The sequence below is a fragment of the Podarcis filfolensis genome (genome assembly GCF_964270895.1).
Source record: "Podarcis filfolensis genome assembly, chromosome: Z".
Classification (NCBI taxonomy): Eukaryota; Metazoa; Chordata; class Lepidosauria; order Squamata; family Lacertidae; genus Podarcis; species Podarcis filfolensis.
In genome coordinates, this window is record NC_139617.1 from 16,981,489 (window position 1) to 17,005,580 (window position 24,092).

Below are 24,092 nucleotides of genomic sequence, written 5' to 3' on the forward strand. Positions count from 1 at the left end.
AGATTGGAGGGTGTGCACTGCATAACACCTTAGTTTTCATGTGTCAATGAATATGCATGCGCATCAAAGATGAGACAAGTCCACTCTCCACTCCAAGGTTTAGAGACCCTGGAGAAGTGGCTGGACTGCAAAGAATGGCAATGCTCGCAACTCACGCTGACATTTTGACAAGACAGCCTGAAAAGTAAAAAATGGAGACTGAATTACCAGGGACAGGGATTAAGAAATGGGGATTGTCCTTGGAAAGTGATGGCAGTTGCAGCATCTGTAACACTAGTCCTAACCTTTTTGCAAAATCAGCATGCCAACCACAATAGTGAGAAGCAGCTTGATTTCTGCCTGTTTAACAGACGTACCACTGCTGAACACAACCATATAGGCTGCTCTCCTAGCAACTGTGAGGCTGTCAATCTCTCCCTGAGCTCCAGTTAGACATATGCAAGCTCTGGTACTCATCCTCTTCCCCCTTGATGGCTCACCCAGAGCCCCTGCAGAATTGTCTAATGCAACACGTGAACAACCCTATGAAGTAAGCCAAGATCTTAAGAAACAGCAAATTTTACTCAATATATTATTGTACATAATCAAAATGCAATTTTTAAATGCAAAACCTTTCAGCATATTACTAAAATTAAACCAGTTTGGATTCCTCATCCACATTACAGGAGGCAAGCTATGTCCTTCTCTGTCTTCTAACAAAAACATCACGTTATTGTCTTGAAAGATTTTGTATTTTATATCCTGCATTTTTAAGCAGTCTATGTATAATAATATATTGAGAAACATTTGCTGTTGCATGGGGTGCTGTTGTTCTTATGGTCATGGCTTACAGACTGTATGTCTGCATAAATTCACACACACACACACACACACACACACCACAGCCTTTAGATTCTCTCACCACAAAATTCGTGGCTACAGGTCTGGCTGTTGTACATGACAACGCTGGGAATGCATATTTTAAAACATGGTCTGGAATAGTGGCATAGGTGTGTGGTTGGTTTTTTAAAAAAAAAATAATATTTTTATTAAAAGTTTTTAGTGAGAGAGTAATATGAAAGAGGAAGAAAAAACAAAACAAATTATGATACAATAGGCCATATGGGTATTTAAGTAATACAAGTATTCCAATAATTGCAAAATTATTAACAAAGCATTATATTTTTCAAAAATAGCATGGGTGTCATGGGTGTCGTGTGTGTATTAGTAGGAAAGGGGGCACCCATCTGCACTATACACTTAAAGCAGTATTATGCCACTTTAAACAGCCTTGGCTTCCCCAAAAGAATAATGGGAAATGTGGTTTGTTAAGGGTGCTGAGAGGAGACCCCTATTCCCCATACAGAGCTACAGTTCCCAGAACGGTTTAACAACCAATCCTTCTTCCCATGGTCAAAGTTTAAAGCAATTCCCATCCTGTGTGAAAAGACCTCAGTTCAGCCAACTGTGGCAGAAATATCATTCTCTCGGAGAAGTACAGCTAACAACCCCAAGTGAGCCCGGTTTTTCCAACCACCTCTGTTCCAACCTCAAGGGACTGTCACACAAAGCAGCTAATAATGATCCCCAACCACAGACATGTTGTGTCTGTATTGATTCGAGAAGGTCTGAGCCGTGAGGCTTTCTGAGATGTGGGCTGGCTGCAGAGCTGCCAAATTGCTTCACAGATGTCTTAGGTAAAAAGAAGTAGCGAGGAACTCTGGCGCTTCCCCCGCCACTCACCTAAAGACAGAACGAAGCCCATATCGTTAAAATAAAGAAGCCGGAAGGGGCAGGAAGGCACAGAGGGAGGCAGAAGGCCCAGCTCAGAGGTGCCCCAGAGATGAAATGGTGGTTATTTTCTGGGAAGATGTTGAAGCAGTGCTGATAGGAAGCTGCAAACAAATAGGGCCTTGCAGGAGCAAAAAAAAATCATGTCGGAATTGCCCCCCGTTAGGCCCACAGTGTGTGCTAAGCTCGGCTGCCTGACGACTGCGGCTCCCCCTCGGTTTCACTGCATTTACAGAAGTCTATTACAGAAACACATTACTAGCTCCCTGGGTAAGCTGTGGAATGGGGTGGGGGGAGTGAACAAGCCTCCTCCGACAACTGAACACAACACCAGGCCTGGCTTTAGGTTTTTTTAAAGCCTCTTATTCACTCAAACAGATATGGATTTAAACTGGAGCCAAGACTGAAAACCCAGAACTAGGTTTCAAGACCAGGCTGCACTTTTCCTGGATCATGTTAACAGAAAAATGTGAGGTGGGTTCAATAAGGAGAAGATGCAAGTGCAGGGTGCTCTTTTAAAAGCAAAACAAACAAAAAAAATCTAGCTGTCTATTGCATTTTCATCACCAAAGAGCCTGATCCTATGTGCATTTGCTTAGAAGTAAGCAAGCGGGAAGGGACACGGGTGGCGCTGTGGGTTAAACCACAGAGCCTAGGACTTGCCGATCAGAAGGTTGGCGGTTCAAATCCCCACAACAGAGTGAGTTCCCGTTGCTCGGTCCCTGCTCTTGCCCACCTAGCAGTTCAAAAGCACATCAAAGTGCAAGGAGATACCACTTAGGTACCACTTCGGCAGGAAGGGAAATGGTGTTTCCGTGTGCTGCTCTGGTTCGCCAGATGCTGGCCACATGACCCGGAATCTGTACGCCGGCTCCCTTGGCCAGTAAAGCGAGATGAGCGTCACAACCTCAGAGTCGGTCATGACTGGACCTAATGGTCAGGGGTCCCTTTACCTTTACCTTTTAAGCAAGTGGGACATGCTCCCAAATGGGACTTGAATAGGACTTGCTTCCAAGACAATGTGCACAGGGTTGCTTTCTTAAGAGTGGCATAGGTAGCTCCCCCCACCCCTTTTTATCAGCTCCTCAAATTTGTGAGGTAGGCTGCTACTAGTTTAATAAGATCTGGAAAACTTGACTGTGACTCTAATATCTAAGAGGGTTTTCACTTTCAGAGGGCTTCAAGCAATATGCTGCTCAAAATCTGGTTTCAAAGAGCAGCTTGAAATAGAGAGAACCTGAAATTACAGTTTGGAGGCAGGGAGATGCTATGCAAATGATTTCATATCAGCGCAGCAAAATGTAAGCAAACTGCAACCGCTAGAAACAGTGGGTGTTAAGGCTGCGAGAAGATGTAGACACCATACATTGGAAGTAAATGATTCCCAACAAAGAATCCTGGGAACTGTAGTTTGTTAAGGGCCTTTGGGGACTGTAGCTCTGTGTGGAATAAACAATGGTTTCCATGATTATCTGGGGGGGGGGGAGTCATGTTCCTTAGATGCACCACTTCCATTTCCAAAATGTCAGCTTTCCCTGCCAGTATCTTCGTATGGAAAAGGGGGGGGGGGGTTAAGACGGCCAAAACATTCTCACTTGTTGAAAATGAGCCCATATTAGATTTGATCCGACCTGTTGGATTCAGGCTGAATCAAAACCGATTGCCTCACATAAAATTATTCGTTTTGCAAAAGTAAATTGTTGCTATTTCCAGCCCTGTTCTAAAGTTCGCCTTCTCACGATCACTACTGTTACCAGGAGAACAATGAGGCCTGGAGGCGTTTCCTCCCACCTATGCAAGCTACACTACTACAATCCAGAAGACTCTCCCCAGTTTCTCCAGTTACAAGAGGAGGCAGTTTCAGTGGCTCATGGGGGGATTAGACCCTTGGTAGTTCCCACTGATCCTTGCAATCAAGGCCATATCGCTGCCGGGTTGGAGAGCCACTGGGCAGCCTTTAGTAAAGACTCTCCTAACTACTGCAGCTGCTGTTTTTGGGTGGAAAGGGGAAGAACAGTAGAGAGGGAAGGACAGCTCTGTTAGAACCCATTCTGCCCAAAGTTTAGGAAGCCTGGCCTGATTCACAAGTGGGCTTGGGGTAGAGGGGACATGCATAAAATTAACATTCCAAGCCTTCCCCCACACCATTCTAAAAACTGGCACCATCTCTTGTTTTTAGAGCATTGAGACCAATATGGCCTTCCTCTCCGAATTCAGCCTAAATGTACCTTACCTTTCTACGGTCACACTTAGAAGAAAACAGTTCTGAGTAGGCATGGTTAGAACTGCACTATGGCAATGTAAGTAAATAAATAAATAAATAAATATGCCTGCCAAACAAAATTGAAAATGCAGTAGGAATCACTAGCTCGACTTATGCATTCTGCTTGAAGGACACACCGCTGTGAATTCTCATTTTATATTACATCCGACTCTGCTCTGGAATAGAAAGGGAGAACAAAAGTACCCAGTGCATGCAATTAAAATATGCATCAGCTGGCATTTGGGTGCTATATCACCACATATACTTCCATATATTTCAAATCCAAATTCACTGTAGCCGAGCACACAACAAGATTGAAAGACTGACCTGCTCAGCTCTCCTAAGCAATTGAATTAGTGGTGATGGAATCTCCAGCACCAGACACAGAGGCAAAGTTGAAACGTACTGAGGTACAAGTGCTTAGGGATTTAATATCACTGATAAATGCTCTGATGGCATGTATGGTTATGCAGCCTGGGCAATCACAATAGACCCCAGAGCTTCTATTTTGTGGAGAGAAGCACAATTCATTCCAATCTATGTCAGAGGGATTTTGAAGAGGCATATAAGTAGAAGCCATTTGGACTATTTCATACTGAGAGGGAACTGAAGCAGCTGGGTCTCTTAAAAATGGAAGAGAGAGAGAGCATGCAGAGAAGGCACAGGTGTCTGCCTACTTTTGAGCATCATTGAAGAAAACCAATACAGACAAAACTGCTTCTTACTAAAAGTTTTGCTTAAGACAAAACAGGCTTCAAGGGGAGTTCTGGATGTCATGTGCCTACATTCAAGATAGTTGGCACGCTAACGATACAAGTATTTATGCAGGAGTCGCCAAGTGTTTTGAGCAAGTGGGCACATTTGAAATGATGAGAAAATGCTGCAGGTGCCACAAAATGGCTGCCATGGGGCGACAGGAGTGCTGTAACACAAAATGGCATCCACATCTGAAAGAGCAGGCTAAGAGTCAGGACCACAAAGTGGTGCAAGCGTGCCTTCCCCCACCCCTAGCAAAACAGCTATGACTGCACTCCCAAATTTCCACCAGAATTATTCTACTTTTCACCACTGCCCCCCTGGAAATGGTCAAAGAAAGCAACCATACTGTTGTGACCATAAGCACCAACCCCTCTCCAAGTTCTGAAATTTCATCAGCCATGGTTCACCTGATTCCAAACTCGCTTCAGCAGCCATAAGGAATTCACCTTGTTATGAGGTCAGACTGCTGGTTCATCTGGCCTGCTACTATTTACCCTGGCACAGTTCAATGTAATGCTAAAATAAACATTGGCTTAATGTAAGTGCCCAAGTGTGCAGGCTGCCGGAGAAGAGATTGCCACTGCTTTGCTCCTCCTCTGCTCCTGCTAGAAGATTCAAGATAGATAAAAGAAAGTACTTCTTCATGAACACAATTAAACAGTACAACTTGTTCCCATAGGAGGCAGTGATGGCAGCCTACTTGGATGGCTTTAGAAAAAGCACTGGGCAAATTCCTGGAGGGGAGGGCTTTTGATTGCTGCTGGAAGTGTTGGATGTGTTCTGCCTCCCTAGCTGGAGGCAGGGATGCTTCTGAATGTCAATGACTGGAAACCACAGGAGCTGAGAGTTCCCACAGGCATCTGGTTGGCCTCTGTGAGAACAGGATGCTGGACTAGATAGGCCATTTGGCACGATACAGCAAACTTTTCTTATGTTCTTACATTCACTGCTTTGCAGTGAGCAATGGTTTGCCTTAGCATCTCATCCAAATCCAGGCTCATGGTTTGTTTCCTTCAGACCACAAGCCTGTGTTTAGATGGAATGCTAAGCCAAATCATGGCTTAACACACAGCAGCAGCAGAGGACCAAAGCAGAAATTATCTTCTTCCCAGGAGCCTGCACACATTCACAGAAAGCCATGGTTTGGCATAATGTGTGAAATGAGTCTCTGAGTGACTGCGGCTCTCCATGTCCAAGAAAGATGTTTATTGCCTGATTCATGTTCCTAGTAACTGGAGATACCAGGGATTGAATCTTGGGCTCTCTACATATAAGGCATGTGGAATCTACCATCAAGAATTCCACTTAAAAAGAAATAGATTCTCAAGGCACTGGAATACTGGATAAAATTATAGAGCAAGATTCTTTCTGATTCCCGTTATAAAGGTTGCTCCTGATGTTTCAGGTACCTATTGTCTGGGGATGGGGGGACGGGACAGGGCTCAGACTTAAGCGGTGTTAATATATAGTTTTGGGTTGATATATGGGTCTATATATATGGATCAATATATAGATTTGAATAAGATGTACTGGTTCTGCAGCTATTTGGATTAATATTGCTGTCTTCATTTGTATTGTCAGGCCTCATTACAGGGATGGGGAACTTGTGGCCCCTCCAGAGATTGCTGGAGACTGTAGCTCTCACCATCCTTAACCATTTTACATGTTGCTAGGGCTGAAAAAAGTTAATCTGCATGGACATATGTTTCCTGTCTCTTTCTTAATATGAATTATTAGCAGCTTGTTTCATCTTAGAGTATATTTAGCAACATAAAATGTCTGGCCTATTAATATTTGCACGACTATTTAAATTGGCTGATATTTCATGACTGTTTGCGAATTGTCTTGAAATATTGCATTATTATTATTATTATTATTATTATTATTATTATTATTATTAGCATTTCTATAGCATACCCTTCACCCAAAGATCACAGGGCAGTTTACAATATTAAAATGCGAAAAATAATAATGCATACAATAATAATGGAAACAATAATCCCACACGCTGTTTAAAAGGCTGTGCATTGTTTACTAAGAGTTAGCAAGCGAACAGCAATCTGGGGGTCTGTGTGCAAGTGCAAAATCACAAAAAGTCAGGGAAATGCAGAAACGCCCCCCCTCCCCCAAATAACCCAGTGAGGAAGCCCTGAGATCTTTCCAGATGCCGGTAAGCAAAGCGGCACCTTGCTTACCAGCCTCTGGGGCGCTCCCAGCGCCCTCCCACCTCCTTCCCAGAGGATGGGAAGGAAGGCACCCCCATGCAAGGGCTCTGGGAAGCTGCCAGAGCCCTCCTGCTTCCTTCCCAAAGTCCAGTAAGCGCTGGGTGCAAGTGGGGAAAATAAATAAATAAATGGAGAGAGGAGAATGGTGGGTTTCCCCAGTTCTCCATTTATTTATTTCCCTACCACCATCCGCATAAAGTTGAGATAAAGTGAGCCCAACTTTCGGGCTTACTGTATTTGGTTACGTACTTTTTTTTTCTGAGTTTGTGATCCACTTTCAGCATGCAAATAAAACAATGACAATGAAGGAGCGTACCGGAAAATGGCTAGCTAGGTATTGTTGCCCCTAATTAGGAATGCCTACCAACAAGAGCACAATGTCACACTGAAAATTTGGTGCATTTTTTGGCACCCCCGTGGTGCTACTGCAATCAGTACAACACCATGCCTGGGTACGAGCAAACAGCACGACTGTTAAAAAATTCATTTCAAAATCTTCCTGGAAGCTAATAAATTTTACAGCAGTTTCAATCCTTTCTCATTGCAACAAAGGAAAGCTTAGTTCCAGACAAATTAAAAGTAAATTGATTGCCTTAGGGGAATGTATTCAAATATCACTTTTCCATGTTAGAAATCTCTTTCCCTAAAATGCCGAGGAAGGGAAAAGAGAGAGAACGAACCACAGCAATGGTTTGGAAACAGTAAATCATTAAATCCCTGTTTGCAAAAATGGATAGCAAGGGGCGGGAGGTGGGGGCCATCAAACTTAAAATAAAATGCAAATATGTCACTGGGGTGCAGGCCTAACATTTGTGCCTGAATTTATGAATAATAAATATGAATAAATAGTAAACATGAAGGGATCAAACATTGCATTCAGTGTTCACCCACATTTATCCATCTCTCCCAGACAGCATCTGGAAAGCAACTTTAAATTTTATTGTGTTGGGGGCCTTGGGGAAAGGAAAGCAAAGAGACCATTCTGCAACAACTCTGTACGGTGGTACCTCAGGTTACAAACACCTCGGGTTACAGACTCCGCTAACCTGGAAGTAGTACCTAGGGTTAAGAACTTTACCTCAGGATGAGAACAGAAATTGCGCAGTGACAGTGGGAGGCCCCATTAGCCAAAGTGGTACCTCAGGTTAAGAACGGTTTCGGGTTAAGAATGGACCTCCGGAACGAATTAAGTTCGTAACCAGAGGTACCACTGTATTTAAACTTAGAGACAGTTTACACAGTCTTACCTTTTTCTTTTTCTTTTCTAAGAAGCCTCTGACCCCATCCATCCATTGTCTACACTCAAGTTGGGAAAATGTAAATGATCACAGGTATACAGAATTGTTCAGATACCAGCACTATTGCATCCCAGCAGTTATTGTAAGAACTTTAGGCATTGGTGCCCAAGTATGGTCCCCGCCTTCCCTTCGCATCCCTCTTTTTGTGTGTTTCACGACTTTTAGATAGTAAGCCTAAATCAGGGCCTGAATCCCTTCTCTAGCAGCCTTTTTAGCAAGGTAATAAATCCCACTGAATTCCATGAGACTTACTCCCAGGTAAGTGAGCACAAGACCACAAATCAAGCTACTACATTGAAATGAAATGGAAGCATCAGAGGGGGCGTCTTGTTTGCTTTCTTTTCTCCCTCCCTGTACTTTTTAAACATTGAATCATACAATACATAAAGCTGGCAAACAATGACAAAAGGAGAGAGAGAGATACATACATCATCCTTGATCGATAAGCAATGTTCATAATTCACAATCTGTAGCTCTGTTCGCATCGCTGCATTCATGTGACAATTTGGTCTGCTCTAACAAATCATACCAAATTTGAACTATATTTTGTAAAAATTGCAGCTTACTTTAATTGTTTGAGAAGTTCCAGGTCCTAGAAAGCCATAAATCAATGCCAGGAGCTTCTAGCTGAAGCTAATACTTGACAACCAACAGCTTAGCAGATTCTAGAATGCTTGGGAAATTCGATCATCTTGAATTCCGGGTACAAAACGACTCAATCCACACTGCTCTGACTAAATGTACAGACAGCAGCTTAGCTATCCCTTAGGTTTTGCATTTATGAATGTTGTGTCACAGAGCTCAAAAAAGTATCACTATGTCTTTCCAAAATGTGCATTTTGACAAAGAAAAACCATTTAGAAATGAAATGAGCATACTGAGAATAGTATATATTATCAAGAAAACCCCTTCGCTATGTTGTTTTTGGTGCTTAAAAAAGGCAAGCCTACCCACACATGTAATTTTATTATGTATATTTGGGGGGGGACTTCTGGATTTATTCATATTTTTACAAATTTTATATAAGTTTGATTTTCTTTGTATTTTTGTGTGAATGTTTTTCATTGTTTTATGTATATATTTTGTTGATTGTGCAGTATATAAAGCTTGTTAAAGCCTGTACACTTAGAAAAATGCATATCTTGAAAAAAAATACATATTTATGTGTGTGTGTTTTTATTCAAAAAATGCAGATTAATGTGGAAACATGGCAGAACAGACTAGTGAATTAAAAAACACACGTGGCACAGATGAGAAATAAAATGATTCTACATCCCTCGTTTGATCTAATAAACAGGATACTGCTTATGTTTGTTGAGAGAAATAGATTGAGACAGAGAGACATATGTAATGCAAATGAGCATTTCGGACCAATCTACATTTTACATCTGCATAACAAATCAATTGAAGCAGGAATGCCTTTAAGCAGTCGGAAGTTTTTGTTTCATTTACTTTCTGTGGAAGGTTCTTGGCTACTGTATTTATTTATTTATCAATCACAGGATGGAACGAAGTCAGTGTACAGTGGTACCTCTGGTTACGAACTTAATTCGTTCCGGAGGTCCGTTCTTAACCTGAAACTGTTCTTAACCTGAAGCACCACTTTAGTTAATGGGGCCTCCCGCTGCCACCACACCGCCGCGGCGCAATTTCTGTTCTCATCCTGAGGTAAATTTCTTAACATGAGGTACTACTTCTGGGTTAGCGGAATCTATAACCCGAAGTGTTTGTAACCTGAGGTGTTTGTAACCCGAGGTACCACTGTCCTTGGTTAGTGAACAACCCACTTGCTTAGCCATCCATAGTGAAAAGCAAGTCACCCTCTGTGGATGGATCATTGCTCGCTCATAAATTAAGAGGCTGCCTCTCTTCCTTATCTCTCCACACGGTTTAATGTCAGGAGACAAGATGGGAAAGAATTACTGCATAATATTTCTCACCTCTTAGCCTTCTCCATTTGCTAATCAGAGAACCTCAGGAATATAATCCAGGCATGGCTTCCCTTTGGATAATGCTTAGAAGATGCTAATAGCAGGGGAAAGTGGCAAATACATCTTACAGCAACTCAGGACATCTCTCTCTCTCTCTCTCTCTCTCTATATATATATATATATAATTTTAAAAAATCAGACACACAATTTGAACTGTTCCACCATTTCAAGAAATGGAGAGAGTTTGGGCAAAAGAAGCATTGGTTCAAAAAGAAATTCTTTTAATGGGGAAGGAGGGAGAGAATTTGAATTGCACCAATTTATCAAGCAACCATCAAACAGGCCCAAGGTCTGAGAATCCAGCCTGGTGGGAGTGGGGGTAGTGGGGGGGGATTTCCACTGTGATCACCCTGCTAAAGAGGTTAGATCCACAGCCTGCAGAAATCGCTGTAGCCCTGTAAAAAGCAGTGGAGTTGTGCACATTTGCACCAGGTAAAACTGTCACTGGCCTTTTCTTTCTCCCAGCCTATATAGCCATTAATAATTTAATTCCTTCTTGTTTACTGTACTCATGTAGCACATGAAGAGTGACACCTTTGGTTATTTACATCCGAGATAATTTTCTCATGACATAGTGGGCAGATAAATAGAAAACAAGAGGAAACAGCAGCTGCTCAGGCTGCAAAAATAACGAGAAAGGTGGTTTATTTCAACAGACAGGATGCTAAATTTGAACATGAGTCCTCAGCTATGGACTTCAGCAACTCACTGGGTGGCTATGCACAAGTCATTCTTGTTCAGCCTCAGGTACCTGTTTCTAACAAGGGAAGCACAACTGGCTTCCTCAATGAGGGTTTGCTGCTGGTGACACCTCCAGCAGCCTTTGGGTGTCCTGCTATGATGTCAGAGATATGAGTTGGCCCCTCTGCTCCCAGCAACTGAGGAACTAAAGAGAAACCAGAGCTCAGTGGTTTGTATATTAAGTGTCCTAAATACAATCCATGGCATCTCCAGTTTTAAAATTGATTGATTAGCCCATCATGGGAAAGACCTCTGTGAGGGATTTCAGAGAGCTGCTGACAGTCAACACTAAAAAGCTGGATGGAGAAATAGTCTGACCTGGTATATGGCAGGAGGAGGAAAGAGGAGGAACTGGTGAGAAATGAGGAAGGGCAGGAGAAGGGTGACAGCACTAGGAAAGCAGCGCCCATCTAAAACAAGGATGGGAAACCTATGGCCATCTGGTGGTTGTTGTTGGGCTACAGCTCCCATCAGCTCCAGCTGCCATGGCCATGGTCAGGGTTGATGGAAACTGTAGACCCACAACACCTGGAGGGTGTGAAATTCTGGAAAGCCACTGGCAGTCAGCATGTAGACAATACATAGTTAGGTGAATCAATGGCAAAAGGCAGCTTCCTATGTTCTCCTAAAACTGCCCCTGCGTTGTCATGGGAATCCCATGCTCGTTCATATTTGAAGCAAAGAGAAAAGTTCATAAAGAAAACAGCAGAAAGGTTCAAGTCTAGCTTTCTTCCTGAAACAATACTCTTATGTGTATGAATGTTTCTCTTCTTGGGACAATATTTAATCAAACAATGTTTACATGCACACTTGAAGTCTGGTGGTATATTATAGAAACAGTCTTGCCATGCGGTGAGCTGTTTGCCTAGACAAGATCTAGGGCTCATATACACTATATATTTAAAGCAGTACTACACCACTTGAAATAGTAATGGCTTCCCTCCCAAAGTATCCTGGGAACTGTACTTTGTTAAGGATGCTGTGAGTTGTCAGGAGCCCCCTATTCACCTCACGTAGCCACAGTTCCCAGAGTTCCTTGAGAAGAGGGTTTGACTGTGAATTGTAGTTCCATAAGTTGGGTTGGAGGTCTCCTAGCAACTCAGCACCTTTAACTACAATTCTCAGGATTCTTTGGGGGAAGCCATGACTTCCCCCAAAAGCACCATATTGCTTCAGATCTATAGTGCAGGTGGGTCCTCGGACACATTGTTGAGGTAACTGAAGGTTTTAGAAATTGTTGTTCCCAGCAATGCTAGGAACATGAGCCTGAAACAGCCAGTGCCAGTATCAAATTTTGGAGGGTCCATGGGCTGTGCTTTTGCCCACACAGCTTGGTTTCAAGCCATGTGGGCAAAACAGGGGCGCCTGATGTCATTCAGACATCTGGTGATAGGCAGTTGGGAAGCCCTACCCTCCTGTCAAACATGGCCCACAGTGGGTGGAGGAGATAGCAATCTGGCCTGCTGACCAGACCCAGTTTCCCACTGTCTGTGACACTGGTCTTCAGCTGGTGTGTAACTACTGGGTTATGGCCTGATTTTTTAAAATAATATATATTTGTATAGAGCAAAGGGTGCTGTGACAGTGCATCTTAGATCAGTGCGGGGGGTGTCACAACAGCATTCAAATATATTGATTTTTTTAAAAAATAGGAAATGGGTCCCCAAGTGCATGTTTGAATTAAAGTGTTTGAAAAAGTTGAAGTCTACTAGTCTACTCTAGTCTAGTATATTGTTGTTGTTGTTGTTGTTGTTGTTGTTGTTTAGTCGTTTAGTCGTGTCCGACTCTTCGTGACCCCATGGACCAGAGCACGCCAGGCACTTCTGTCTTACACTCCCTCCCGCAGTTTGGTCAGAAGTCTAGTATATTGCATACCCACAAATCTGGTGGGTCCCACTGGCACATTCCTAAGCTTGTTGTAGACAGTAGGCCCAACACCAGCTTGCTCTTCATCCTTGCATCATACCCAAAGCAAGACTGCTAAATCATCAACGTAGCTAATAGGGTATTCTGTACTAAAGCCATTGTCACCAAGACCGCTTGCATTAATAAGGTGAGCCTTAAGAAGGGGGATGAACTCAATAATCTGATAGGGCTTTTTCATCTCTATCCATTATGATTCTATAGTTTGCATACCCAATTCCCATTAATGCTAATGGGAGTTACTGTACTGCGTTCTGTGAGAGAAGAATACAGGCCTTTTGACTTCATTACGGAAATTTAAAATTCATTACCACAGGATACTGAGGGATTGCCCTAAATACTCTCTCTTTGTTATATATTTCCTAGTTAATGCGACCATTTGAGTGTACTGTACCCTGCTGAGTAGGAAACATTTTCTAGGCTGTTTAAAACACATTCTCCACAATTGGAAGCAAGTCTTTTGTCTCCATTTATGCCTTTGACACTGGCTGCCTTCAGCTTAATGGGACCAGAGTAGATAAAAGCAAATTAATCCAAAAGGTGACTTTTTCTATCCTATTGTCAAATCTCACAGATACAAATTCAAGTATTACTCGTCTTCCTGCGATTCAACACAAGCCATGCATTCAAATCTGAGCTGCAACAATGAATCCAATTATTAGAACATCCTATTCAAAATTATGCGTCAATCAGAAAATGACCGCTTGACTATGCTCATATAAAAAAATACAAAACACTGAAATTGCCAGTGGGGGGTGGGGAAGAGGGGGAATAAGAGGAGAGATTCCAAGGTGCAGCAATGGGGCACACCTTAAACTAGAAAGAACTGGAATTAACCTGCAGAAAATTTGTTCAGAACACGTTTTCTCCAAAGACCTTGGTGCTCTCCAACTAGAAGCTGGAACCTGACTAGCTTTTCAATTGACTTGAAAGGTAGTGTAAGACACATACATCCTAAAAGCTGATGGTGCAAATGAGAGTAGTGAGGTAGCAGTGACTAGTAAGGAGCAAGTAAGACCTGGGTTCAAATCCCTGATCAGCCATAAAGCTCCCTGGGTGATCCTGGGCCACTCAATTATTCTCACAGCCCAACCTAGGGGCGGCCAAGTGTCCTCCTTAACAGAGGGCAGTCCTTCATTTGACAAGCTGGCTTGTCAAGGTTCAGTTTAAAGATAAAGAACCATAACATGGGGGCCTTGAAGTTGCCCATCAACAGTTAGCACCCAGGCAGGATATAGAACAGGGACACTGGTCACAGTATACCCTGCTTTGTGGGCGGGGGGGGGGGTGCACTGTACTTCTATTGAAATTATAGCAAGTATTTTATTTATTTATTTATTTATTTATTTATTTATTTAAAAAATGCTTCTTAATTAGCACACATAATTCTTTTTTCTTTTCTTTTTGCAGGTCAGTGTACTTTTTGGTGATCCGTTTGTGGAGATGAGCAAGTAACCTAATCAACCTTACTGAGTAATTCCGAGGGAAAAGATCTTCCATTTAAGCTTCTTGGAATAGGGTACATTGCAGAATAGATAAAGCAAACAGTGAGAACTGCAGGCAGGGGTACGCTGACAGCATCTCACTCCTGTTAGCAGCTGGGCTGCAGTTTCCTGCTCTAGCTGCAATTTCTTGACCAAGTGCAATACCTGAGCTGCTGTGGTCAAGCTATCCGAGTCCAGGAACAGCCACGGTTTCCATGCCAGCTGAAAATTGATAAAAGGTCTCCTAACCTACTGTGATAGCTTAATGTGAATTCCTCGCCTTAGCAAGAGTCAGACCAGGGATTTCCTCACTGTTCATGCTCTTAGGGCACAGGAAGTGACCTTATTCGAAGTCAAACTACTGGTCTATTTAGCCCAGAATAGTATTACTCTGACTTTGAATGGCTCTCTTATCAGCAGCTTTTTTAAACTGGAGCTGCCAGGGTCCGAACCTGGGACCCTCAGCGTGCAACACATGTGCTCTTCCCCTGAGCTATGGCTGTTGCTTCCTAACTCTTAGTAATGACACTCCACCAGCCCTTTATTTACTCACCCAGCCCAGTAGTAAATATAATGGTGATGTTTCATGCTTGAGGAAACAAACCTACCATTTCCCATGTCTCTCAAAGGCAAGAATATCAACTTCGGGATGGACTGGGCAGTCAAAAGTGTATTCATGGCACCCTTCAATAGCCTGCCTATTGGGACCTGGCAGCCTCCACCTAACACTGGCCCTCTGTTGTCCTTCATGTAAATATTGTTGGGACGACAGCCAAGGCAGAGGGAAGGGAGTGCCTCTTCAAGCAAGATGGGAATCTCTAGTGTCAGATACAGCCAGCCTGACTAATGAGACCTCCTGCTTGCCAAATCCTCTGTCTATTCCAGCCATTGAATATGCTCAGAAGCTCCATGGCACCAGCCCAACAGTCTACAGATCCCAATCAAGTATCAATAGCTTAAGTGTAAGTGATGGCAAAGGGGGAAAGTGCCAAGTGTTCCTTTTCTTTTCTTTTAGTTTCAGGAACTTCAGTTGCTGTTATGGCACTAGTGGGAACGTAAGCAAGGACTTAATTAATCCTATCACAGAATGGATCCACCACAGGGCAAAGAAAAGCAGGGGTGGGGAATCAAAAGGAGCTATTTTGGAGTCTTTACAAAGAGAGAGTGCCAGGGTGAGAGAGTTGGCACAGTTTTCAGCTGCGTGAGGGTAGCTCTCATTAATGAGGGGAAGTCCGGGATCCTCTTTCAAGCAATGTTCATGGGAAGAAAGGTGAACAGTGTTAGTTTCTTCTGAAGTGGCACACATCACTTAGGGCAGGGGGACACAGCCCAATGCAAAGCCTCTTCTATGTTGTGCAGAAGGTTTTAGATTCAATCCTCAGCATCTCTGGTTAAAAAGGACCTTAGGCCTGCAGGGCAAGAAATACCCTCTGTCTGAGTCCTTGGCAATCTGCTGCCACTCAAAGGAGGCAGCACTGATCTGGATTGACATAAAGTTCTGACACTGTGTAAAGAAACTTCATACACAGTGGTGCCATCAGGGCAGGACTTTGGGGGCAGGAGTCTAGGGCCCAGCCCAGCATATTGAGCAGAATGGCCTCCTCAAACACAGCAGGGGTAACTTACCACATTCTGAAGTGATTTAGATGTAATGTGTTGCTAAAGAGGGAGGCCCCCGCAAGACCATTAAATGCAGAGTCTAAAATTACCTGATTATACCATACTCAGACAGGAACATTTTAATGGGGCTCTGAATACCAGGCAGGTAAGAGAGAAGGATGTAAGGGGCAGGATGACACATAAGACCTTCGGAAATTGCCATATACCAGGGAGGTTTTTTTAGGTTATCTGCCCATCTACTCTCACTGGCAGTAGGTTTTTGAAGGGAGACTAAGCCTGAAGAAGAGATGATTAAGAGGTGAAATGATGACAGCCATCTTCAAATATTCAATGGGCTGTTGTCAGGGCCGGATTTAGGTTTGATGAGGCCCTAAGCTACTGAAGGTACTGAAGGTAAGGGGGCCCTTTATATGTCCAGATGTCCTTTGTCAACAACAAATTTGTCATTGTTTTTTGTGTTGAATATATGCCATGCAACCAGTCCATGCAGAATGTAGGCACCCTATATATAGAAATGAGAAAACCCAGTGATATTTTAGGGAGCAGGCTAGTAGGCGGGCCCCATTACTTACATCATAGGAGCCTACACAACACAAAACACTGTTACTGTATGTAGGTTTTATTTTATTTGTTTTTTATCTTATATTTTGGAAATGTACAACTAGGGGTTTTTTTCTTGGTTTTTTTTGGGGGGGGGCCCAAGAGAGTGGGGCCCTAAGCTATAGCTTGTTTAGCTTATATGTAAATCCGGCACTGGCTGTTGTATGAACGATGAATTCTATCGCAACCTTCAACCCTTGGCCTAATTGCAAAAGGCCTCTGCAAGCAATCAGTTCAAAACTCTGGCAAAAGCAGTTTGTCCCTCCTATGCAGGGGCAAAGTGTGTGTGGGGAGGAGTGGGTTGCAGAAAAAGAAAAGGTGGCCATCACTATTTTTGGCTTTGGCCCCACCCACATTTGGATTTGCCTTGCCCACCTCTGGTATATGATGCTACCATGGAATGCAGCCAGTACTCTGCATATATTCTGGACCTTTTCCTTCAGCTTTGTTCAACTGGTGACCATGCAATGGGTGCAGAAGCATTCCAAACCCAGAGAGGAACCAACCTTGGCACAGCCCTAACTGAAAAGAGATTATTTGCATTCATGGGATTGAGTGGTGCAAGATAGTATTGCCTAATAAAATGGCACATCATTTGTCAGCTGCCAATACATGCACAAACCTCTACTGGGTCTTCATTAGCCCTGCCAAGAACAAAATGCTTCCTTCCAACTGGTGCTGGCTGACCCATCCACTACTTAATTGTCATTTGCATTTCCTAAAAATAAGCCCTAGTTTCCACAGGGAACACTTCTGCCACTCAAGTGCAACTATGGTATGGACTTGAAACAATATCCCCAATTCATTGTTGCCCCCTAGAATTGCACATTCAGCCCACGGAAGACTTGTACTGTTGTGCTTACAGTGACTCAAGAAAATTTGCACATTGTTTCAGAGCATCCCCTTCCACCTATACCTGACTGTAGCCAACCTTATTTTAGGGTATCCCTCTGCCCAGGAAGCAAGACATTTAATTAGTCCTCCTTGCAAACCAATGTGCAGTCTGCCAGGTTCTCCCAACCAATGCTGTCCCACAGTGGAAGTCTTCACAACCTCATGATCCTTCAACAAGACGTGATTACTCCAGCCCCAGCTGGACCCCACTCTTGATTCTTCGATACCATTCTCTTGCCTTCTTCCATGCTTGCTGTTTTCCTTGGATTAGTTAAGGACCTCAAACAGATGCCAGCCTCAGGTTCCCCATGTTCATCTATTCCTAAAACATGTTGGAAGTCTTCTGAGAACGCAGGCTACTATTAGAAATATAATTTTACAGCACAATATATTTGCTAAACTGGTGAAATCCAGAATGAAGCACAAGAGTGAATCACAGTCTGCAGGCATAGAGAAGGGGGCAGTGACATATGCCCATAAGGAAGATTTGTGCTTAAATTAAATTCCTGGTTGTTTCCTTCTGCGTGTGGGTCACTCTCAGTGCCAATCAGTATACTGGTGCCAACAGCAAAACCCAACAGTGTCATCTGAACTAAGTAGTTCAACTTGCTGTCAGTGCCAGTCAAGCAACTTTGTCTATTCATAGCATGGTTTGGATTCCAACTGCACCTGCAAACCAATGGGCTTGGTATAGCTGCCAATCAGTTGGGCAGTGGAGCAGATGGCCTCAGAAGGTGGTGGTCTCTCCTTCATTGGAAATCTTCAAGCAGATGGAGTGACCTTTGAGGTGCCTTCCAATTCTATGGTTTTAAAGAAATGTAGCTGTGCAAACAGAGGAGGGCATCAATTGGACACACACAAAATGGTTTCTGCCTTTATTGTAATAGTTTATAAATGTGTTTCTATGCATATTAATCAGTGCATGACTTTTTTTGGTGGTACATTTCCACTTTTTTGGTGATGCGTGAATGAGCTCCCTATGCCTTAAAAATGCAGCAGCATCTTTGGAACTTTACTCTTCACTGATCTGCTGAATGGGAGAGACCTGGGCTGATGCTGTACAGAGGAAATCCTGCCATTATAACACTAGCAGTGGCAGCCAGAGGTTGTGCCTTTGGGGTGAGGAGCAGGCAAAGAGTGTGATGTCATCCTTGAAAATAAAGCTGGGGGCAAGTTAGAATGCTCTCTGTTGCCTGAAGGGAGACTGCAGTGACCAGGAGACAAAGGAGGCTGAGTATTAGGACATAGGGTGGGACAATAAGGCCAGAAGGAAGACCTTTGCAAGGCTTTAACAGGATTAGCACATTATTTAAACTGTTTTGTGCTGAATTTAGCTTTTGCTTGTCTAAAACGTTGATATATGCTATGGTTTGTTGCACTAACTTGCATTCTGATAATTTGTGCTAATTGGGTTGCTGTTCTGTTTTGGTGTTAGCTCCTTTGGGCTTCCTTTAGGCAGGAAACACTGGATATAAGCATGATATGAAATGGAAATGGAATTCAAGAGTCACTCTACCTCTGCCTATGGAGGTTCCATTTAACCATCAGGACCAACAGTGATGGGTATGGAATAAGCGTGATGCTTAGGGGTCCTGAAATAGATCCCCAACCTTAGCTATGACTAGCAAAAAATATGAAAAAGACAGACATCCAAAATAAATGATTAAATACCAGCTGCAATGTATGCACACAGAGAGAAAGAGACAGAGACGCCCAGAGTCAGAGAGAAAATGCAGAACCCAGCTTTCCTTAGTGCAAAAATCAGATTGCTTTTAAAGAACAACTTATTACAGAGCATATGAAGTTCTGGTTAATGGTCTGTAACTGGTCAGATAATTCATAGAATCATTGAATTGGGAAGGACCACCAGGAGCATCTAGTCCAGGGGTAGGCAACGTAAGGCCCATGGGCCACAAGTGGCCCACGGGGGTCGTTTAACCGGCCCACAAGCCACCCCCAAACCAAGCCACCCGCTTGGTGAGTCTCCCTGCGCTGCACTAAAGCAGCGCAGCTTGGCACGGGGACTCGCTTCTGCAGCGCCGGAAATCGCGTCTGCGCATGCGCAGATGCTGGAAATCACGGGCGCGCGTGCAATGTGGCCCATGAAGGGATCGCTGCTGGAGTGAACTGGTCCAGGCAAGGTAAACCTTGCTGACCCCTGATCCCTGCAATGCAGGAATTTTTCACCCAACATGGTGAACCCATTTTGAACCCGCAACCCAGAGATTAAGAGTCTCATGTTCTTCTATAGTGGAGCTATCCATCAGGGAACTTTCTTATGTGATCTTGACTCCACACCCCAAAGTGCTTAAACTACTCACTCAGCCTCAGTCTGGACTCTAGAAAAGAGGGCTTCCATAACAGAAGCAACTTTGGAACTTTTAAAATACACTCATTTAAATGGAATGCAGGGTGGGGCAGAGGGCTGTTCTATCTGAGTTTGCAATAAGCCTCCCTGATCTCCCCACAAGCAATCAACAGGGTTTTTAATACTAGGGAGTGATGAAACTCTCACATTCTGGGAACAGCAGGAATTCAGTCCCAGAAAGGAGCCTGGTTGGAGCTGGTGAATATTTAAAGTTTGATTCTAGTTCCTCCGTATACGACACCAACCAGAGTCTCCATTTGAACTTTGAGAGTAACTTTCCTCTTCTGAAAGGGCAAATGTAGCCCTATAGAAATCCTGCCGAACCATCTCCATGGGGAGTCTTCCTGACACCTCCTCCATGTCTGGTGCACAGATGCAACCCCCGCCTCTTGTCACTATGCAGTCTAGTCATTTAGAAAACACTTAGCCATGCAGCAGGCAATAGAATTAAAAAAACATTAAACTTCAGAAGGGGGCTGGGGAGGGGGTGCTCAAACTTTGACAAGCTGCATCTAATGCTAAGTATAATTAATTAAATTGGATGAGGCACAAGGGGAAGAAGGCAGAAGAGGATGGCAAGCTGGAATCAGGATGGTAATGCACTGATATTTTGCGCGTCATCTGGTAAAGGAAATAAGCAGGGCTGTAGTGGTGTAAGAGAGTTGGGGAAGATGTGGCTTTCAAAAGGATGCATACCGGGGAAAGGGGGCAAAATGCAGGAGAAAGAAGTAATAACAATGCAAGAGAAGATAATTAAAAGAAAGCCAGGTAACTAAGAATATTATCTTACAAAAACTCCAATGAGGGCTGCAGGGGTAAACAGCTCAGTGGCAGAGCATCTACTCTGCATGCACAAGATCCCAGGTTCAATGTCAGGTATCTTCAGGTGGGGCTGGGAATGCCCCCTGCCTGAAACCCCGGAGAGCAGCTGCTGGCAATAATAAACTAGATGGCCTAATGATCCAACTCAATATAAGACAGCTTCCTATGAATAAAATAAGGAGGTCAACATTTCAATGTTGTGAGGTCTGAGAATGCAGATGCACACCCAAAATGAAGAAACACAAAGCCACATACAGATGGAAGACTGAGCTACATGCCACCCTCTCAATCTTTTGCTGTTGAAGCCGTTATAGCAGCACCAGTTTCCCAGAGACAGAACTGTATATCCCCCACAATATTCCAAGGGGCAAAGTTTTAACAAGCTTGACGACTCCATCAGCACAGATAATTAAGCAATTAGAACAGTCAGAAGTTGACAAAGCACCAGCTGAATGATGCCCATGAAGCTACAAAAGAAAAGAGGGGTTCTCCCAGTGGAAAAAGCTTTTGTCAATGGTTCTCCTGATTGCTTGCCAAGGGCAGGGGGAGCTGCAAGGCACATAGGCAAGGCTGATTTCCATGCTGCCATGAGAGGAAGGGCAAAAGGGAAAGGCTGGAAAAATGAGAGGGACCGATCGTTTTATTTTATGTGGTGTTTACAAGCCCTCATCCATTGCAAAGGGGTGATGTAGGAAAAAGCTAATTCCTAGTGACATTACTAAATGTTTTTGGAATGTGTGCTTCACAAAGAGCCTTCCTTTATGAGCTCAGAGAGGAAAAGCACATTTGAGTCACAATATTTAATCTAGGGACGTTTATGAACAATTTCAGGCAAGGATACTGAGACATGCTGCCAATCCCAGCACTCATCATTCACAGAGATACATAGTTCCACACCCTAATGTATCAGCGCTATGCAAAAGCCTTCATATTAGTAATCTCAGGTGGCTCTCACATGCATTTATAACTTACTCCTGAGGAAAAGGAATATTGCTGAGGACGTTGTATTAGCAGTCCTTGCAGCTTGGGTGAATTAGATTGAAGCAATCGTTTACAGTTTCTGGAGTTCAAAGGCTTTATTAATGCAGAAACTATTTAGAGAATGAGTGGAAAGGAGAGAGAGAAAATGACTGACATCTTGGCGCAACATTAGGAAAGAAAAATAAACCAAAATGGCTCAGCTTTTTAGGGGTGGAATTAATTTAGAGAGAGAGACTACAAGCAGGGAGTAGCTGGATCACTAGTGCCCTCTTGGAGTTTAAAGTAACACATGCATTAACTATAAATTCAAGAGAAGAAAATGTGTTTGCTTTTCTCCAACACTGTGCATCCAGGAAACTATGATCCCCAAGGCACCACAAAATACCCAAAAGATATCTTTAAAGATATCTCATAAACTAAAAGTATGTAAAGGGCAGAGCTCAAATGATGGCGGGGTTTTTAGTGTTTTTTGTTTTGTGGCATGGTTTTACTTCTTATATGCAAATACTGAAGCACATGGCTACTCAGAGTAACCAGTATATGCAAACATCTGGCTCATCTAAGACTTTATAGAACTTTTATTCTCAATGGTGATGGAACTCAGAGGTGGAAAATACTTTTTATTTTTACAAATCTTTATTATTTGTAAAGGGATCTTTGTACTAGTCAGTACTTTACTATCCCTTTGGAGCCCTTTGGAATTCTTTTATCCTTCCAAGCAGTGACACTTTATGGCTTACATTTTTTATTCTTTTTTATGTTCGCACTTTGTTTTAACAAAATCTACAAAATATTAAATGGGGGGGGGGGGAAATGTGTATGTTTTGCAACAGCAAGACACACTGCAATGGTCTAAGATCAGGGGGTCCCTAACATTTCTGGACCCAGGGACACATCTAAGAAACTCTAAGAAAATTTAAGAAACTGTCATAAGCACCACAAAATACCCATTTCACAGAAAAGCAACAGGCAATGCTCAAAACCTGTCTAAGATTCTCAGGAGCCACTCCTTCTCCCAAAACAGGTGGCTAACCAACTACAAACACCCCAAAACAAATAAAACACAGACATATAAAGCAGGCAACTCCTTATAAACCTGATACCCCGCCCCCCCCAGCAACTATGACAACAAAACCACCTCATTTAAAAAATATTAGGAGAGGCAGGGGACCTTGATGGGCACCAAAGATGGTTTCTGAGGTGCCACATTGAGGATCCCATATCTAGATAATTTTTTGTCTGATCCAACATTACTCTTTTACATTCTTATTCTGAATCAACAGGTGTGCATATCTTGAAAAGAAGATGCACTGCACCCATCTGCAGGCCCCAGATATCCCTCACCTGCTGCCACAACAGATATGGAAAGCCAATAGTGTAAATGAGCCTCAAGGTTCACACAAAGAAAAGGAGATCTGCTGAACTGAAAACAGTAGAAACTTGCATGCAATTATTTCATACATTCCAGAAAGCTGTGGAATGGGCTCCCAATCTTCAAGGTAACTGGAAAGCAGGACCATGTAAAAACTAAACTGTGCTCACTGAAACACCAAAGGCTTCTGCAGCAATCTCCTTCCCTGGGCTGGAGACAGTAGCAGTGGGCATTTTCAACAGAAGGGGGGCATATTCACACCATACATTTAAAACACATCCAATGCACATTTAAAGCACATGGCTTCCCCCAAAAGAATCCTGGGAATTGTAGTTTAAGAGTGCTGGGAATCGTAGCTCTATGAGGGGGAAACTGCAGTTCCCAGGTTTCTTTGGGGTATGTCAAGGGTTTTAGAAATATGTTGAATGTGCTTTAAATGTATGGTGTAGATGCACCCCAAGTGTTTTTTTCTCCCCATGATTTGCCAGATACAGAGTTTAGTAGCCTGAGGGGCACAAGAGAAGGAGGGAGCACTTCGGACACATTTTCCAACACTGCAGGAAAAGGAGTCTACTACCCTTGCATTTAAGCACTAGCCTGGCAGCCACAGGCAACAAAGAACTGCATGCAGAAGAGTGCTTAGAATCCCATGCAAGTGACTGAGTAGGCTGGCAGGGGAGGGACCATTCTCTCCTCTTCTGTACTCAGCATAGACAACAACTGAGCTGCCAGAGAAGGGCAGTCACCTCTTCTATCCAGCACAGAAATGCAGAAAGCCCACCACCCATTCTCTGCCAGCACCTAGCAGGCTAGTTTTAAAAAAGCAAGTTAGCAACTTTTGGGGGGTTATTAGACAATCCTGGTCTTCCGAATAACCAATGTGAAATGTTTAAGATGCAAGAAGCAGAGGTTGTTTTTTATGACCTTGGATAGTGAAAACAGTTCATGATAATTGCATGTTTCTAACTAACAGAAGGTCCC

The 24,092-nt window shown here is 43.2% G+C and overlaps 1 protein-coding gene and 1 long non-coding RNA gene across 3 annotated transcripts in view; one reads left to right on the forward strand and one right to left on the reverse strand.

Moving 5' to 3' along the window:
• PCDH19 (protocadherin 19) overlaps positions 1-24,092 on the reverse strand; it is a 134,062-nt gene that overhangs the window by 10,391 nt on the left and 99,579 nt on the right. The window lies entirely within an intron of this gene.
• LOC310754394 lies at positions 11,253-23,297 on the forward strand. Its single transcript, XR_014543795.1, has 3 exons — positions 11,253-11,401; positions 14,381-15,416; positions 23,023-23,297. It is a non-coding gene; the product is annotated as an uncharacterized lncRNA (long non-coding RNA).